Genomic DNA, 19845 nt, shown 5'->3' with positions numbered 1-19845 from the left:
TCTTAAATTTTTATCCTGAAGTGTTATGTTATGATATATCTGTCAATCCTAACCTTATGCGTGTAACATGCCTGCATCTCACCTGTATTTTGTGCTAATCAATTTATCTGCCTTACAACTGATTATCTATGTCTCATAAGATTACCCTGTACATACTTGCTGTCATCCTTCTGTGCCGCATAACTGTTTTGTCTGTATTAACTTGTGTTAGGTAAGATACGTGCCCAGATGCCTTATGGCCAGGTGCGCTATATAAATAAAGAAATACAAATACAAATGCATAACACTGGAAGTTGGAAGAGAAGGAGGAGATGAGGAGTGCCAGCTGAGCAACGTAAGTGTTAAAGAGCCATGGGGAGAGGTTAGAGCCCTAGGTCACACCACAGGTGGAGAAGGAAGTAGGAGAGGAGAAGGTGCCCAAGATGACTATGACTTGGGAAGAGTGGTCAGTTAGGAAGGAGGTCAGCCAGTACAGTGCCCGATCCGAGATACCAAGGGTATCGTGGAGCCTTTGTATGAGGATGGAATGGTTGACCGTGTCAAAGGCACAGGAGAGATCGAGTAGGATGAGGACAGCTGGGGAGTTGGAGTCCAGAGATGTGAGCAGTTCTTTACGGGTGTTCAGAAGAGCAGTTTCTGTGCCTCTGGATGCTCGTAATCCATATTGATGGTTGTGGAAACCACCAACAAGTTCAGTAGGTGAGGTAGGGCAGTAGTGGGCTGGACAGGCAGGGTCTGTAGTAGGTTATTCCAGGAGGGGGCGCAGATAGGATTGCTTGAGGAAGGTGGGGAAAGATCCAGTGGCAAAAGAGTGGTTGCAATAATCAGCGAGTGCAGGGGCAAGAGAGCTAATGTAGTCCTTGATGGTTCTGGAGGAGCAAGGATCTATTCACCTAAGCTTCGAGCTTGATTATTTGCTGCTGCGTATCGTTTCTGGGCTGCCCTCTTCCACCTCCTCCTGGTGTCCTAGATAGGGGCTTCTATGCTGGGAGCGTCTCTGGGCCGTTTTACTGCTATCTTTCCATTTTACTGCCTTTGTTGTCCATCTTGGTGTACGAAGCTGCCTTCGCCCAGACGGTTGTTGGGAACATTATTTTGTTCTTCTTTTCTTGCGCCTTGGTATTGGTCCGCGGTTCAAATCATTGGGTGACTACATCCTGTAAAACGCATCTGAAAAGAAGAAAAAAAGCGCTGTACTCACGGTGGTGTTTCTTACTTCGTGTACCGTCTTTTCGGGAAACCACGACTGCGGGTACATATCTCTGAGCCCAGGCTTGGGGTATTATTTGTTATACTTACCCTGAGGGGTTCCCTTAGTCTATAGTCGAAGATGTCTGCAGGTGTCATTCAACTACATTTAACATAGATAACTATTGGCGTCAATCATGCTTGGCTGCATCTCTTCCTGGGGCTGATGGGTCTCGAACCTGGTACTGGACTCCTTCCTGAGCCATCTTTACATCTGTGGGGTACAACCTGGACCTTACCTTTCTTTTCCCCATAACCACAGCTCTGCATATTGACTGTGTCCTCTTTAATCCAATGCCAAACGTTTGAATTAACTGGAACTTTTCCAAACTCACCGTTTTTTTTTGATAAAGCATTTTATTGGTTTTAAAACATTGAAAACAAAGCGTACGCATTCGACAACATAGTAAACAAGTAACATATAGCCACCATAGTTATTAGTGCGAGACAATGCATCATGATGTTAGTCCGTTTCGGCCACCTCGTACGGCACAGTGGCTCGAGTCCGCTCAATTGGCGTTCTCCCATTTCTGCCAAATCTTATCTGCTTTCCTGCGGCATCCTCTAGCGTTATATCTGCGCCGTTCCATCAATATACAAATGTTCATGTCTGCTACCCATTGTGCAAAGAGCAGGGTTACACTGGATCCCCACAGTTTCGCAATGTTGCATTTTATTAACCAAGTAGTCGTGGAGAGGAGCAGTTTCTCAAAGCGTGTAGCGTCTCCCTCCCCTATATGACGCCCAGTAGTAACAATTTGGGATCTCTTGCGACAGTGCGCCCCAAGACTTCCGTCAGTTTATTGCAGCATTGCTGCCAGTATTCCTGGATCTGGGGGAAGTCCCATAGGATGTGAAAGAACGTACCTTCTGCCTATAGGCAACGTAGACAATTGGGGTCAGTGGCACGATACCATCTGTGCAGTGCGACTCTTGGATAGTAAACTCTATGTAGGATTTTAAGCTGTATCAGTCGGATCTTTGCCGAAATTGCAGTCTCTCAAGGGTGCAGTAGTGCAGTTATCCAGTCCTCGGGTTGTATCTGTCTGACCTCCTCTTCCCATTTGTGCTTCAAGTTATTTAGTTCAGGTGTTGCAAAATATGATATCACGTTATACATGACTGAGGTGATCCTGCTCGGATGCTGTCCATTACTATGTTCCTTTCTAGTGGTGTGCACTCAGGCATGTCCGACAGCGTGGGGAGGCGAGTATGTATTGCATGTGCTAGTTGGAGGTAGTGATAACGTTCGGTAGTGGGGAGGCTGTGTCGTTCCACCAAATTCTCAAACGAGGTGAGTGTGCCTTGAGTAATTATGTTTCCCACTTTTGTTATTCCTGCCATCGTCCAACTATGCCATGTTGGTAGTTTGAATAGTTCGGGCAGGTTACCGTTTCTCCATAGTGGTTGGATCGATGTGATCTTTAGATGCCAGTCGATGTGTTTGTGTGCGCCTTTCCATATGAATGTGATGTCAGCTGTCATCGTGGAAGCGGGAGGGTTCGGTAGTTTCTGGTATAGGCACATGAGCGGGGATATGCCCTGCATCGTGTTAATTTCAGCTCGTATATGGGGTAGTTCTGCGCCACCATGTAGGACGTCATTGATCACTGCCAACTGGCTGGCCGAGTAATAGGATTGCAGGTGTGGTAGCCCAATTCCACCCTCCTCGATGGAGCGTTGCAGTGTCTGTAGTGCGATTCACGCTTGTCCTCCGCCCCATAGCAGTTGCCTGAGGGTGCTGTCAATCTTGTGGACTTCCAGGTTCGGTATCAGGAGTGGGGCGTTTTGAAGAATGTATAGGAAGCGTGGTAAGGCAAGCATCTTTAAGAGCGCCGCTCTTCCCAACAGTGTTAGGGGGAGTGACACCCAGTGCCGGACATCAGCTCGGAATCTCTCTGTGATTGGGTGTAGGTTCCTAGGTAAGTATTCCGAGAGGTCTGCTGTAATGCAGATTCACAGGTATCTGAATTGTTCCTTTTCAATGCGGTACGGGCAGTGTGTGGGGAGTGCTTGTGATGTAATTGTTATCGGGAATATGATGGATTTGCCCCAGTTTACTTTCAGTCTGCTAACGGACCCGTACCGTTCTCTAGCCTAGTGACTTCTGGGCAGGAGCGAATCGGATCTCCCAGGTAAACAAGGAGATCATCAGTGTACAGGGAGACTTTGTCTTCTACGCCTTCAGGCCAGCAAAAGTCCCTCCGCGAGCCAGTTTGGCATAGCGGTATGGCTAAGGGTTTGATTATCAGTGCAAAGATTAGGGAGGAAAGGGGGCATCCTTGTCGCGTTCCCTTCCCCAACCGAAAGATCCGCGAAAGCCAACCGTTTACCCTAACCTCTGCCATTGGTGCCTCGTACAGGAGCCGGACCAATCCAATAAAGGATTCCCCAAATCCCATTCATGACATGATCACCCAGAGAGCAACATACCCATTACTGCAGAGTCAAAAGCCTTCTCAAAGTCAATAGCTGACAGTGCCAGGGGTTCTTGCAGGGTGGAGGCCTTTTCTAGTATGAGATGGAGTTTGCAAATGTTCATTCTTGTGGATCTTTGTGGCATGAGACCACATTGGTCGGGGTGGACCAGTGAGGAGATTACCCTCTGTAACCTGTTCGCCAGGACTTTGGCCAAGATCTTTGTTTCTCTGTTTATAAGAGATATCGGCCTGTATGAACTGCACAGATCTGGCGGTTTACCTACTTCCGGAATGACAATTATGCTGGCTTTGCGTAGGTCGGGGGATAGAGTCCCTAGCTCCCCGTAATGCTGGCACATGTTAAGGAGGTGTGGGGCCATCTCGGTGCCCGCTAGTTTTTTCCATACTTCAGTAGGGAATCTGTTAGGTCCTGGCGTTCTCCCTGATTGTAGGTGGGATATTGCTGACACAATCTCATATTCTGTGAAATCAGCTTCTAGGAGTGCCGTCTGGGGCAGGTCCAGACAAGGGAGTGTGATGCTTTCAAGTATGGTGGTGTCTATGGGTGCGTTGGGGCTTTGTATAGTTCCTCGCAGTAGTCAGCGAAGCCCTCCGCAATAATCATGATCAGCTTGCAGTAAGCCAGGTTGGGTTGTACAAAGTTCTCTGACATGTCGGTGGCTAGTGTCTCTTTGTTTCAGCCAAGCTAGGATTTTGCCAGCCTTTTCCCCGGATTCGTACAGCCTAGTGCGCATCTCCGAATGGGCCTGTTTGGCGTTGTCCATGGGCACATTATGGAGGCTTTCCGTGGCCACCAGCAAGGCTCGGTGTGTGTCGAGTGACCCAGTGGCTATGTGCTCCGCCTCTTTTTGTATTACTTCCTGCTCTGCTTCCACAACAGCTTGTCGATGGGTTTTCCTGTGAGCTGAGTTCCAGGAGAGGATTTCACCGCAGAGGACAGTTTTGTAGGCCTCCGACAACATCGCAGGATTGTCCACTGATCCTGTATTCAATTCAAAGTATGTATAAATTGTCTGTCGGATGTGTTCAACGAGGTCTGGGAGGCCTAGGTAGTAGCTGTTTAGACGCCACGATGGAGGGGAGCGTGGTCTATTCATTGAAAGCACCAATGTCAGGGGCGAGTGGTCAGATATGCCACGTGGGAGCAGGGTCGCATTGAGTGCTCTATGTGCATCCGTTTTTGGGAGAAAGAAATAATCCAGCCTCAAGAGAGAGGTGTGGACTCCTGAGTGATAACGTGTTCTGTCGGATGAAGTTCTCTCCATATATCCTTTAATCCGAGGGCTGACGTGAACGAGGAGAGTTTAGTGTTCATTCTGGGGTGTCTCCCTTGTAGGTGTGTGCGGTCCATTGTTATGTTCATGACATCATTGAAGTCTACCCCATCACCCATATACCAGCTGCATGGGCTGTGATTACGGGGGTGATGTTATGGATCAATTCCATGATTAGAGATGGTGGGGCGTACACCGCCAGAATGGCAAGGGTTTCGTTCCAGAGTGTGCCCTGTAATAGTACAAATCTGCCATTAGTATCCTGTATCACCTTGGATAGTTTGAGGGGGAGTCTCTTATGTAGTAATATCAGAACTCCCCTGGAGCCCATGGAGAAGCCTGCATGTAATTCTGTCCGGTAGTTTGTATGTCGGAATAGGTTGCAGGTAGTACCTGCCAGATGAGTTTCCGTGAGGAGAGCGATGTCTGGGGTGTGTCTGTTGAGGAATTGGGTAAACAGGTGTCGTTTTATTACAGTACCCAGACCATTGACGTTCCATGTCAAGAGTTTCAGCTTTTTTACGCTATCCTCTGCCATTGTTGTTTAGTGACCTGTGTGTGCACATTTTTGAGGGCCGCGTGGGGGGGGCTGATGTGTAGTAGTAGGTCAGCTCAGCAGGTTCGCAGACATGATGCAGGTGTACACTGTGGTTAGTGGGTTTGTAAACAAAAACGTAGACAAAGTTAACAACTTCCCCTTCCCCCCTCCCTATACTCCATCCTAACTTGAAGCATCTATCGCCTGAACGTAATGGTAGGCGAGATATTTGACTACCAGATAAAGAAACAACAGTTATGTGAACAGGTCGCGTGCCAGTCTTCAAAAATCGGGTAAGACTGGCTAGGTTGATCAAGAGGTGTTTTAGGGGGTTAGTCCATCAGGCCGCACGTCTGAAAGTGTCATCGTAGTTAATGTTGGCGTTTCCCAGCATGGGCCATGGAGGTTCTCTTCTTGTTTGCATCTGGTTATCGCGTGCAAGTCCATATTTGGAGGTTGTGCGTCAATCGTTCACAGCAGTCAATTGTGGGTGAGGGTCTTGTTCCCGTGGTGGGTGGTTTGATGGTGCGCGTGGGGGTCGAGGACGGGGTATTCTGTTTTTGTTAGCATTTTCGGGCCACCAGTCTCCTTCAATATGTTGGTCGGCCCATCTCGATGCATCTTTGGAGTACGTGAAATGCACTTTTGTGCCTTTATGATATATTTTGAGTTGTACAGGGAATAGGAGACTGTATTTCACATTCATGGATTATAGCTGTTTTTTGAGTTGGTCGAAGGATTGTCTGGCCCTTTGTACTTCTCTCGTGTAATCCAGGAAAAAGGTAATTTGAAAGCCGTTGTATGTTATAGTCCCTCTGGCGCGGGCCAGCCATCTGAAGCAGTGCGTCGCAATCTCTGTGGTTAAGCAGCTTTGCGATCATGGTGCATGGGGTAGGGCCAGGTGTTGGACGTCCCGTGGGCATGCGATGGGCACGCTAAATCGAGAAGAATTTGGAGAACGTTTTGGGTTCAAACATGTCTGACAGCCACTGTTCCATGTTCGGACCTTCGGATTTCTCTGGCAAGCCGAATATGCGCACGTTGTTGCGTTGCAATCATTCTTCCCCTTCATCCACCCTCTCTTCCATTGGCTTTAGGCGTGCGAGGACTCTGGACATCTGTTGCTCCATACCGCTGATTCCATCTTCCGCCCCACAGATGCGTTGTTGCGCCTCATCCGCGCAGGAAGTCAGTTTTTGCAGGTCGTGTCGAAGGAGCGAAACATCTGCGCTAATGCCGTCCATCTTTTTTTCCATGGAGGCGCGGGAGTTGGCAATTGTGTTCATAACGTCTTTCAGAGAGATAGCTTCGCCTGCCTCTGCTATGCTGGCAGATGGTTCCTGCTCATCTGGGGGGGTTCGCCGAGGATCTGGCATATTGGTCTTTTTGTGGACATTTTCTTTGTCTTGTCTTCGACCATGGTAAAGTGCGGTAATGGGTATGTTGTCACTTATCGTCTCGTCGCTCAGAGTGGGTTGTAGTTGGGTGTGGCAGGGGCAGTGTATTTCGGTGTGGGAGCGCTTCGGGTTGCCAGAGTGTTGTTTTTTATTTCCACATGTGGTTATCAGTGTGTTGGCTATTGATTGACACAGAGATACCAGGCTGGATTGGCTGGGTACCAATGTTCCTCGGTAGGATGTGACCACTGCTGTAGGCCTGAAGCATTTCCGGCGGGACAGGCGCCACTTCTTGTTGGGTTTGTTGCTCTCGTGTCGTATCACCCAGGTCCAGGGCTGCACTGTCGTTGTAGGTCTTGCTATCCCAGTGTGGTGTATATATTGTTGTGTGCCCAAATGGTTTGTATTCTTTTCTCTCTCATCCGGGGTGGCACAATTCAGGTGGGACAAGCCTGAGTCAGAGTGTAATGGAGTGGCTCTGGCAGGAACAGCTGGGTCGTGTAATGGACGGGTCCGCAGAGTCACTCCTGTGTGTTTTCCCCACTACGGACTTCCGTGCGTATCTGTTGTTGCTTCGCTTTTTCCCAGGGGTGGTTGGGGTGTCTTGTGGCAGTATTCAGTGTTTCAGTGCTTAGGTGCAGTATCATGTGGGTCTGCTGCTGCAGTTTTGCCAGTGTGACTGTGGTGCTACACCAGCCACTCCTCCGCAGGGACCTGCACCTCCATGATGATTCAGTTGGGGCGTATAGTCTCACAGTGGGGGTGTTGGGTACCTGCGAGCAGTGCAGTTGTCCACCAAATTCGTTGCTGTTCCGTGAGGTGCAGTCATTGCCGGCTTCAGCTCGGGTTGGCACTCAGGTGCAGTTTGCTATAGTGGGATTAATGTGTGAGTGGGACCTTCCAATGGGCACATATGTGGCGTACCTGTGGGCGTACGTGGGACCATCAGTTAGTGGGAACATGGCTTATCTCCGCACGTTATTGCATTCAGTATGCGGTCCTCCAAGGCTTACATGAGGAGCCGCAGAATGCGTTTGCTGGGTTGTTGGGGAGCAGTCTCCTGCCGGGGAGCAGCCGGAGTGTGATGCGTGTCGTCCGCCAGAGCAATGCTGAGGGGGTCGGCTTTGCAGTACGTGCACTCCTTGCGGACCCCTTTGTTGGTGCTGCCTTGCCGGCTGCGGGTAGGACTTGGTTGCCGGAGCCCTCTCTCCTGGGCAAGGCATAGGGAGTGCCCATGATGTGCCAGGCGGGCCGGCGGGCACCTTGCCCAGGATGTTCGGTTCTGCTTGCAGGTTGCAGCATCGGTTCCGCGCAGGGCAGTTTCAGATGCCTTCGGGCACTGGGTGTGTGGTGCCCGCCGCTGCCTGCTCGCCACGGACCTCCAGGCGCGCACAGCCTTGTGACTGCCTGCACGGGCTGCAAGCCGGGTACAGGCAGGTTCGGGCCCGCTTGCCAGCCGTCAGGCCCAGTGTGTTCTAGGCTGTGTCGGGTCACGGCACCGGCGCTGCTGTTGGTTATGTGCGTGCAGTGGCCGATGCATGCGGCCCTGGTGCCCAGTTTGGCAGAGGGCACCCGCGCCCTCGAAACGTCCCGTTTCGGGTTGCGTTTCTCGGGTGCTATGTAGCGCTTCGTGACCACAATTCATTATCGAGCCCCTCACCTCACTGTGGGGTGCTGGTTGTTGTCAGCCTGCTTGTAGTGCCGCTAGATCAGGATTGTGAGCTCAGGATGTTTGGCGGCCGCGGGAGCTCAGAAGGTTCACATCCTCATACCTCGCTTGCTGCCCACGCCCCCCAAACTCACTCTTAAGGTAGGTACTAACCTACCTCTGGACATTTTTCGTGTCCGACCCCCACCCACCTTGTGCCCCTGCAGTTCTAGGTCAAAGACTAGAATTTGAGCTTGTGTCAGTGATTTTATATGTCTTTTTAGAGTCTTGCATCACACTCCTGCCCATAATACATGGCTTTATATAATGTATTACTGCAACGTGTGAACTGTATTTATCTTTCTTAGGAGTGTAACGAGTCGGTGCTGTAATCCTTAATGTATTCTGACTTTTTGGATGCTTCTGGCTTTATGTTCTTAAGCGTGCTACCCCCCCCCTAGGTCATACATTTACTGTATTGTTCATGTTTGTATTCTTTTTACCACTATGGCCCCTATTTACGAGTTAGCCAGTAAAATGCTGGTGATTCTGTTGTGCCGGTAGTACTGTTTCCAGCTACCTGACCGGCAGAATCACTGGCATACTCCAGGTCTGCGAGCCGGAAACGGTACTACCGTTGTGCCGGAATTACCGTCAAGAATCACAAAATGCTGATGATTCTGGCAAATACATGTAACGACGATAGCGGCACATGTACTGTCGGAATCACAGACACCTGTGTTTCCGATGCCGGAAACACTGGCCCCAGAATTACTAACACCGGAAACAGGATCATCACCAGAACTGGAAGCTCGCCGGTGGCCATTTTGGAAAATCAATCCATTTAAAATCAGCCACTTCCTGTTGCCATTCACCCACAAAAACATTGCCATCATGCCTGGGAGTGAAAAGTCACGCCTACCAGAAGTCCTCACTACGCCAACAGATAATGGGCCTCATCACGACTTTGGCGGTAACCCTTAAATCCGGCAGTCGTGCTATTACCGCCGGATTTAAGGGTCCGCCAAATCAGGACTTTGGCGGATTTCGCCCCAGCTCTTGGCTGGGGGGAAATCTGCTGAAAATTCGCGCTATTACCGCCGGCGGGAAATCCGCCGGCGGTAAGAGCGTGAATTTTCCCCATTGAGCCCAATGGGGAATGGGGCATTCCCGAATGGGCTCAATGGGGAATGGGGAATTACATTACCGCCGAACTCGTGATCCAGCGCTATTAGCGCCGGGGAGTTCGGCGGTAGGGCTAATACCGCCTGCGGTAATACCGCCGGCATTACCGCCAAAGTCGTGATCAGGCCCAATGACGTGAAAAATGCAGATGCGCTTTTTGGATCTGATTATAGGTGCCCAAGCCAAAGGCGCAAGTCTGCCTAATAGCAGGAGGGGGCGGAGAAGGCCTCCACAGTGTGTCGGTCCCCTGCATGCCCCGCGACTGCCACAAGAGGTGGGACGACCTGCATTTGCGTGTGCACAACATCCTGGCAGCCCATCACAGGGAATCTCTGGCCTCACCCCCGATCCTGATGCCCTGGGAGGAAACATGCCGTTGGATACTGCACATTGAGGGCATTTAGGGAGTGGGTGCAACAGAGGACGGAGCCAGGACACAAGGAGATGGCAGTAAGTGCACCATGCCTCATGTAAATGTCAACCATGTGTACACAGAAACAATTCCCAGGCAGATCAGGAATACATGGCCAAGGGAATGGTTACAACACATGACGACCACAGCAAAATGGCCCAATCACACACACAAATGCCAGGGGTTGTGGTCAGAGGAAGCCATGCACAAGCACCGTAGATAATATCCTGGTTTCATCCAGGATATTCTACTGAGACAGCTCTTCTTCTGTTCTGGACTCTTTACATTCTGCACGTCATGATAAACAGTCTTCCCTTCTTATACTTCTTGATCGCTCTGCCGCGTTCGACACTGTTGATCACACACTTTTACTGTCAGCTCTTTCTTCCTTTGGTTTTTCTGGTTCTATTTCAGCTTGGTTTGAATCATATCTATCCCAGAGAACATTCTCAGTCTCTTGGTCGGGGGTTTCCTCTGAAACATACTCACTTACCTGTGGTGTTCCTCAAGGCTCCGTCCTTGGCCCTTTTATTTTCTTTCTCTACACCTCTTCGTTAGCTGGGGTTATTTCTTCTTTCGGGTTCTTGCATCACTTCTATGCTGATGACACACAGCTTTTTCTTTCATTCCCCCATTTCACTGACGATATTCATCATAAAATTAGTGCTCGTTTACTGGCTATCCAATCATGGATGTCAGACCATTTCTTAGTTCTCAATGCTGCAAAAACAGAGGTTATTTTCTTCCCCTCTACTTCTATTACTTCATCTTCTTTACCTTCTTTTATTTAATTTCCTCCGGCTCAACTAGTCATCCTATTTCACTATCTGCCCCTTCATGTTGATTTCATCTGTACAACATCCGGAAAGCCCGTCTGTTTATGGCTAATGCTAATGGTGTCTGCTTTCATCTTTTCACAACTCTTTTACTGTTCTTCTGCACTCTTTGGACTTCCTATATCTCGTTTAGCTCTGCTGAAACCTGTATTTCACGCCTCTATTTGTGTCCTTTTGTCAACTTGCTCCTCGTGATTCCATTTCTTCTCCTTTGGTTCAACTTGGATGGCTCTCTTTTCATCACTGCTTAAAGTTTAATTTGTTATTTCTGGTTTTCAATGCTCTTTATGGTCTTGCTCCTTCTTATCTTTCTTCACTTGTCTCTTTTTATGTTCTCTCTCGTTGCCTTCCGTCTGCTTCTCACTACCGTCTTGAAGTTCCCTCTCCTCCTTTTGCTCAATCTCATTTTCAGTCTTTTTCTCTCCTGGCACCTTTGAATTGGAATGCTCTCCCTCTCTCTTTCCGTTCTATCACTGTCTATTCATCCTTTCCGATCTATCTACGATCCCATCTTCTCTTATCTCGTTAATGAGGATTTATTGCAATTACTGAAATACTTTGTGTTTTAAGTACTGACTTCATTATTTGTACTGTTTCTGTTCTTATGTACAGCGCTTTGGCTTAAGGTGCTACATAAATTTAAAATAAATACAAAATACAAATATGGAGTGCCCCACACATGGACACATGAGTACTGGGCATGTGCACAAAGAGAGTACAGGACCATAAGCATAGCCCCAATGCACTCACAACTACAAGCCACTGTGGCAGACCAACAATCAATGTGCGCACCCACCAACGACATGTACATGCACGCATCAGAGCAAACCGCACGGTCAAACAGCATGACAAGTGCAGGACACACACGATGTAGCATCTGTGTAATGCAAGCCCGCAGACGTGAACCACAGAAGACTAACTGCATGATCATCTCACCCTAACAGGCACATCCTCAAACTCATCTCACCCTAACAGGCACATCCTCAGACAGCGACATAGCTGGACCATCAGCAGGCCGGGGAAGTGCAGGCAGGACGGACGCAGCACCACCAGCACCCACAGCCCAGCCACCACCAACACCCACCCAACCTGCAGCCTAGCCACCACCACCAACGCACACTCCCTACCTGATGCCAACATTTAGCCCTTCCACCATGTACAGCCCCCCTCCACTACCCAACTCTTTTTATGGCCTGTTTTTTTTTAAATTGTCTGTTTTATGTGTATTATGTCTATATATTTTTATTTATACCACACCTTGATACTGCTCACGCCATGATACGTTTGCACGTTTTAAATACATTTTACTACTACTACTACTACTACTACTACTTCTACTACAGAGTGTGAAAGCAGGAGCCTAAGAAAGGAAGGTAATCAGGCCATCTTAAGCTTCTCTGCGGTAACTCGGACAAGAAACCCCTGGTGGATTTGTTGTTCAGTGAACCATCTTTAACTTGTCGCTGTGACACAGGCCTAAGGGACCTGCAACGAGACGGTTATAGGTCAAAGTATCGACTCAAAAGGGTCGAATGACAAAAGGGTCGAGTCAAGAGTCAATTCAACCGAAAAAAAGGATTAGAGAGAGAGAGAGAGAGAGAGAGAGCATCAAGACCGTTCCAATGAGGCCACTCCTACTTTTGGTTTACTGTTAATCATTTTGAAGGATCTGCTTAAAGGAATCTCAGAAGAAGGCAGAAAGGGCGAGCCTAAGAAGTTGGACGCATGACAACTGAACCCACCTTGCGCAAAATCAATGCTTCTCCGGGGCCCCGTGTGTGTCCCTGGGCGATAGAATAGGTCAAAGACACAGAAAGAGCGACTTGGTTGGCAAAGCCACAAGCTGACAGATGAAAATCAGAGAACTGATGGCATGACTATCAGGCCTCATATACTACCCATTGGCACGAGATTTGGCATAGCACTTTGTGACATTATTCCAAACTAAATATACTTCACCTAAGAAATGACTCATGCTTATGGCAAAAGAGATGGGTATGAAAGTAGAGGAGACTGAAGACATTTGTAATAGCACCGTGAGGATATCTTACCGACCAGCAGAGTCGCCGCACAGCGGATCTCATCCACCCCCCAGTGAATCTGGAAATGCAAGATGCTCTCCGCCACAATCTCTGGCACCAGCTCTGGAAGGTCCTTGACCTGGAAGAGAATGTGGTGCACACATGAGTACTGGATATCGAAAGGAGTGCCTACTGCAATAGACGTAACACATTGAACTACACTGAGAACATTACATCTACAGTTTTCTGCTATTGGCATGAAAATCCCAGTGTGCAGACGTGGAACATGGCATGTGTAGGGAGTGGGTATACTTAAGAGAGAAAGTAAATGTAGGACTGTCAGCTGCTATTCACCAACATGGGTGCTCAGGCTTTTAATCACCATTGCAAAGGCCATGGATGCTGGTTCACCTGGAAGGCATTACCTCTATCGTAAAACATTCTGGGAGTCACTTTACTTAAAGGGTAAATTGCACAAAGGGAACCTGTTGCGTTTGCACTTATTTGCAAACACTTCCCCTCTGTTCAGTGTTTGTCATTTGCACTACAAAGTGCAAAAAGGAGTGCAAAGCAGGTGCAATCAGCTTTACGCTGTTATTTTACACTTCATGGTGCAACTTGTGTAAATGCAGCCAGAATCCACCTGCCATGAATGCACGTGCATTTGTATGACAGAGAGGGTGGAGTCCACAGAAACAGCAATTCCCTTCCACGAGCCAGCTCCGCCATACCAAGCAGGGTAGAAAGCATGCACACACGTTTTACGCATGGATTTTACTCTACTCCATGATGAACGGGAGCCCCTTGCAATGGCAACACTCTCTCTTTCCAGCACTCCCTTAGTTTAACAGCATGGCAGGTATTTCTTCCCAGTATAAGTAACCGCCTCACAATTGGCAGCTCACAGGCATATCATGTGTGTGACAGCCTCTCATTTTGGTACATCACAATATTTGCAACAAATTCACATGCAAAGGTCTAGCCCCATTTTATCACCCTTTCATTCAGTTTTAAACTAAAGGCCTTACACCATTGGTACAGCCTTGTATTAACATGTGCACAGCTGGGTCTAGCTTATTATGGTATAGACTAACATTATGGTACAAGACTCCTTGCTCAGAAATGTAGGGTTCATACCTCCCCAGTAAAAGACACATTCAAAGAAACCCAAAAGGACTTTGCTTCTCTTCCACACAGGTCCCCCCGGTGTGCAGTCATTTTTTCAAATGCAATATTTTCGAAAGTCAAAATGTCGAAAATAATTAGTCGAAAAAAATAATGTCGAAAATAAAACATGTCGAATATTAATTAATGCAAAATATTAATGCATGCAATGTTAAGGTAAGCATATGTGTATTTTTTAAATGGTTAACTTTACAATGTATAATAACATTTAAAATGTATATCATTCAATGCACCTTTTTATTTAACTTTAAATGTAATATTAAATATATAACATTTAAAATATAACATACCATTTTCAAATTGAACATCTAATATGTATCTAGTCCATTAGATGGCGCTCTTGTATAACAAATGTTCAAAAAGATGTTTTAGTCTTATTTGTTTTTGTTTATGTACGTACGTTACGTGTGCGTACGTATACGTAGGCACAATTTTTAAAGTTGATTTCCAAACCGTTTCTTTAGCGTACGCATCTCTGTTGCTCCGTTCATGGATTTTTGGGATTTCCTTTTTTTTACTGGATTTTTTCGGACCTATCAAATTGTTTTCCATTGGATTACGTGGATTTTATGTTTTTTTCATGGTTTTATTTCCGATGCATCTTGGATTCTGTTTTTTTTCTTCTGGTTTCTTTGGAGTTGCACTTTTTCTTCCATGTTGGATTTTACTGTTCCATTTTCATGTTTGGATTTTTCCTTGCGTTTCTTTTTTTTGCATTTTTCCATGGATTGTTTTTTGTACTTTTGGATTTATGGAGTTTCCGTTTGGCGTTTTTGGATACTTCTCGCATGTGCCACATTGGATTGTAGATGCTTCGGAAACGTAAGTTTTTTAAACATTTTAAATTAAATGCAATCAAATTGATGAAGTTTTCTTTATTCTGCTCGTCAAATTCTCGTATTAGTTGTTCTAGTTTTTGTTCATAATCTCTGTATTTTTTTCTTTTTGGTTCCTGGTTTGCCAATGACAGTGTTTGAGATATGCAAAATTCTTGGTGTTGTTCTTCATTCTTTCATTCTTTTAAAAAATGCCACAAATTTGGGTTGTTTATATTGAGATTTTTATTTAATCTGCTGTGCCGTCCTTCTAATGCATTATTGGTACGTGGCTTACCTTCTAACGTTGCTTGGTAGCAATTCCACAACGTTACAGGGAATTTTGGCCTTCGTCTTGCTCCACTACATGTCAATTGTCCTATCCAAGTGTTCTCTATATAGTACAATAAGTGTGAATTTTCCTCCTCATGATTCTTATAGTACTCACTTTCAATCAAATGTTCGTAAAATTGTACAACATGATCCTCTTTTAGAAAAGCCAAAGCAAAACTTTTTTTTATGTTGTATTGGTAAGAACTGTCCTCTGTATATTTTGTGCTTAATCCTAGTTTTTGTAATTTTCTCCATATGCTCTGTGTAAAATGAAAAAAACACTCTTGTACTCTTGTTTCTTTGTACACTGATGAAAATGCTGTCATGATGCCTACCCCCTGGCATCAGGACCAAGGCCCTCAGCTCCGGGAGCAGGCATCCAGACATTTGTTTAAACCTCAGCAGCCCCGGCTAGGGGCTGTCTGGGTTCAGTCCTGGCGCCTTAGGCGCCAGGCTCATCGTAGAAATCAGTCCTGGCGCCATAGGCGCCAGGCTCATAGACTTTACCTACCTGATGCAGACCATGCTGCAAAAGAGTCCAAGCCTACATGAGGCCTGGATGGGACTATTTTGTTACAGGAACTATTTTGTACTTGTGCGTGGCTCAAGGGAACTTCTTACCTGGAACTACTTTGGAGGCTATTTAAACCACAACCGAACAGCAGCACATGCTTCGCGTTATTCTGCATCCAGCAGCGTGACGCTCACCATGCCTGCAGCCAGCATCCAGTCTTCTGCCCCGCCCGTGTGCCTGCAGCCAGCATCCAGTCTTCTGCCACGCCCGTCTCGAATCCGGAGCTCCTAGAGAAAGAAGAAGAAAAGGACAAGGTTAGAAAACAAACTTATTTCGAATTCCTCACCTAATTCCGGAACCATTTCATCCTCGGACCTGAAAAGTACATCAGTCCTGCACGCGTCGCTCACCAGCTCCAGCACGGCACCATACTCACCAGTTCTCACAGCATCTTTCGATCCGGCACTGTCTCCATCATTTCTTCGCCGTAATCTGGCACCTAGGGGACACAAGAAAAAACAAGGTGAGCCAAGGGAATCAACAAATACAACCTCTTACCACCATAGACTTACCTGATTTACCACCGGCGGTATTCTTCCATAACTCTCCACATTTTCATATGCCGCATCTGTAAAGAGGGAGAAAAAACAACACGTTAACGCATGCAATAGTTACCGGACAGCGTTGGGTAACACAGACTCTTACCTGAACGCCAGCAGCAGCTACGAGACCTTCTTCTCACGAACCCAGTTGCAACTTAAGGAAGGAAGGGGCAAGAGTGAACATTGGGCACATTGAACTCTTTGAACTTCATACTTACCAATCCCGCCAGGGACTTCAGAGTCAATACTTACCGGAACTCTCCCAACGCCTTCAAACCAATGAAGTAACTGGTATATACGCGCCCCTGCAAGACATGCAGGATGGAGAACTCATCTTTTACGAACATAAGGTGATATCGGAGGTGATTAGTGTGGGAGAGCGAGAACAGTTGGGAGGCCATCACTAAAACCCACAGGTGGTTAATCCCTGTCTCCACTTGCAGGAAAATACTTCTTCGGGTCCAGCAGACAAGACTAGGTGGGCCAGTCCAGACAGTCATCTCTGCGCTATGCATCACAATGAAGGAGACCGCAGTTGTCCGGGTCGGATCAACACCCCTGTGGGGTCCAGGTGAGCGTAACAAATGCCTTAATTTGTGCAATTTCGTAGTGCATGATTATTGTAATTGGATGTGAATCAGGTGCAGTCTCTTTAATTTTACTGAACACGATTTTATAGGTTTCCTCATTTTTTCCCAGCATCAAAACATATACAAGTGGTATGATTTTGTTATTAATTGTTCAATGAACTGTGAAAAACTGTTGAAATGGTTGCGGGCACACTTTAAATGTTGCGTCACTTTGCCAATGTTGACTTTGACTTAGATGTACAAAGTTGGCAGCAGTCGGAAATATCATGATTTTTTTATTGTTTATTTCCATTATGGCATGGTGGAAACTTTTTCCTTTTGCGGTCATTTTAAACACTTCTGGTATTGTTATATCTGAATACACCATTGGTGCCGGTGGCAGATTCTCTTTTTGTTGTTTGGTTTGTTATCGTACGTTGCATTAGTTTTTCTCCTGGTAATTGTGCAGATATATGCATTGGTAACTTATCACAAACACTTGAAATCACTGACCCATTTGCTTCACCTTGACTTTCTACTGCTTTTCGTTTCAGTTTGCAAGTTGTTTTTTTAATGATAATGTTTGTTTGATCTGGTAGATGGTTGTGCTCATTTTTGGTTTTTACATTCGAAGCTTCAGTAATTGCTCTTGCACTGCATTTTGTTTTACCGTACTCTGCACACTTCCAATAAGTGCATTCCTTTTTTTCAGCTTCCTTCTAGAAAATATAACCATTTAAAACCATCTGTTTTCCTCCTTTTTGTGTGATGATGTACTCCACCTTGTTCTCCATTGTTTACTCTAAAAATAACGGAGAAAATAAACAGTTTTATCATTCCTGTCACACATTTTTTTATGGTAAGATACCTTAACGTTTAGTTACATGTTAGTTATGCCAATATTACCTGTTTTATTTTGAAGTAACTCTATTCAAGTCCCTGCAGTTCGATCTCAAGTGTGGTTCTGTCAGGTAATGACGGTTTTCCACAACTGTTATTCGTTCCTTGGTACTTAGACAAGGTTCTTTACTTGTGGTTGTCACCTATGTGCTTAACCCTTTCTACCTTTTTGTGTTGTGTATGAGGGGTGAGAGGGTGGTTCGGGGTCACGGGGGTGTGGTGGGGGGGTTGGGTGGTGGGTGGCTGCGGGGTGTCGGTTTAGAGGGGATTGGGGGGGACCCCCCCCTATTAAATGGTACTATTGATGATATTTTACATTGGTACATTACTATTTTTTTCGACAATTTTTTCCGACATTTATTTTTCGAAAAATTGACTCTTTCTATTATATGTATATTTTTTCAACGTTTTTTTTTCAACATTTTTGTAGTTCGACATTATTTTTTCGATATTATTACTATAAACCGTCCTCCCCCCATCAAACAATAACCCCCTACCAGGATCTGAAGTTGAGTATGCCACTGAATGAATATCTATCAATCCTTACAAAAGCTTCCCACTGGGGGGCCTAACAGGTCCCCCGTTGTGACAGTGTTCCCGCCTGGTGCTTACTATAGGAATTTCCTATTGTGACAGTTTCATATTGTGGTGTTGCACAGGGGCATTTCCACATCGTTGCAGCTTCACATTTGCTTCTCGCTGCCAGAATTCCTCATTTAATTGACTCACATTACGCTGCATGCCGCAAGCATTCCTGCTCTCCAGCAGACCCAGCTGTCCCATCCACTGTCTGAGAAGTGGGGAGGGACTGGAGGTAATTGACTCACATTACGCTGCTTGCCGCAAGCATTCCTGCTCTCCAGCAGATCCAGCTGTCCCATCCACTGACTGAGAAGTGGAGAGGGACTGGAGGTAATTGACTCACATTACGGTGCTTGCCGCAAGCATTCCTGCCCTCCAGCAGATCCAGCTCCCATTCACTGACTGAGAAGTGGGAGGGACTGGAGGTAATTGACTCACATTACGCTGCTTGCCGCAAGCATTCCTGCTCTCCAGCAGATCCAGCTGTCCCATCCACTGACTGAGAAGTGGGGAGGGACTGGAGGTAATTGACTCACGTTACGATGCTTGCCACAAGCATTCCTGCTCTACAGCAGATCCAGCTGTCCCATCCACTGACTGAGAAGTGGGGAGGGACTGGAGGTAATTGACTCACGTTACGCTGCTTGCCGCAAGCATTCCTGCTCTCCAGCAGACCCAGCTGTCCCATCCACTGACTGAGAAGTGAGGAGGGACTGGAGGTAATTGACTCACGTTACGGTGCTTGCCGCAAGCATTCCTGCTCTCCAGCAGATCCAGCTCCCATCCACTGACTGAGAAATGGGGAGGGACTGGAGGTAATTGACTCACGTTACGGTGCTTGCCGCAAACATTCCTGCTCTCCAGCAGACCCAGCTGTCCCATCCACTGACTGAGAACTGGGGAGGGACTGGAGGTAATTGACTCACGTTACGATGCTTGCCACAAGCATTCCTGCTCTCCAGCAGACCCAGCTCCCGTCCACTGACTGAGAAATGGGGAGGGACTGGAGGTAATTGACTCACATTATGCTGCTTGCCGCAAGCATTCCTGCTCTCCAGCAGATCCAGCTGTCCCATCCACTGACTGAGAAGTGAGGAGGGACTGGAGGTAAATGACACACATTACACTGCTTGCCACAAGCATTCCTGCTCTCCAGCAGATCCAGCTGTCCCATCCACTGACTGAGAAGTGGGGAGGGACTGGAGGTAATTGACTCACATTACGGTGCTTGCCGCAAGCATTCCTGCTCTCCAGCAGACCCAGCTCCCATCCACTGACTATCTGTTTACACAAACTGAGCCCCACTCCGGGAACTGACATCAATGGAAAAACAAACATACCTCCC

At 47.0% G+C, this 19845-nt stretch overlaps 1 long non-coding RNA gene across 1 annotated transcript in view; it reads right to left on the bottom strand.

Moving 5' to 3' along the window:
• The window catches only part of LOC138467171 (uncharacterized), a 72036-nt gene extending 58906 nt beyond the window's left edge, over positions 1-13130 (bottom strand). The window contains exon 1 of the long non-coding RNA XR_011268093.1: positions 13031-13130. This is a non-coding gene — a long non-coding RNA (uncharacterized lncRNA). The remainder of the gene's footprint in view (positions 1-13030) is intronic.
• Positions 13131-19845: the final 6715 nt, after the last annotated feature.

This window comes from Ambystoma mexicanum, chromosome 4q (genome assembly GCF_040938575.1).
Source record: "Ambystoma mexicanum isolate Mex_15411 chromosome 4q, UKY_AmexF1_1, whole genome shotgun sequence".
Lineage (NCBI taxonomy): Eukaryota > Metazoa > Chordata > Amphibia > Caudata > Ambystomatidae > Ambystoma > Ambystoma mexicanum.
The sequence above is the reverse complement of the archived record's forward strand: the minus strand, read 5'-3'. Positions and strand labels throughout refer to the sequence as shown.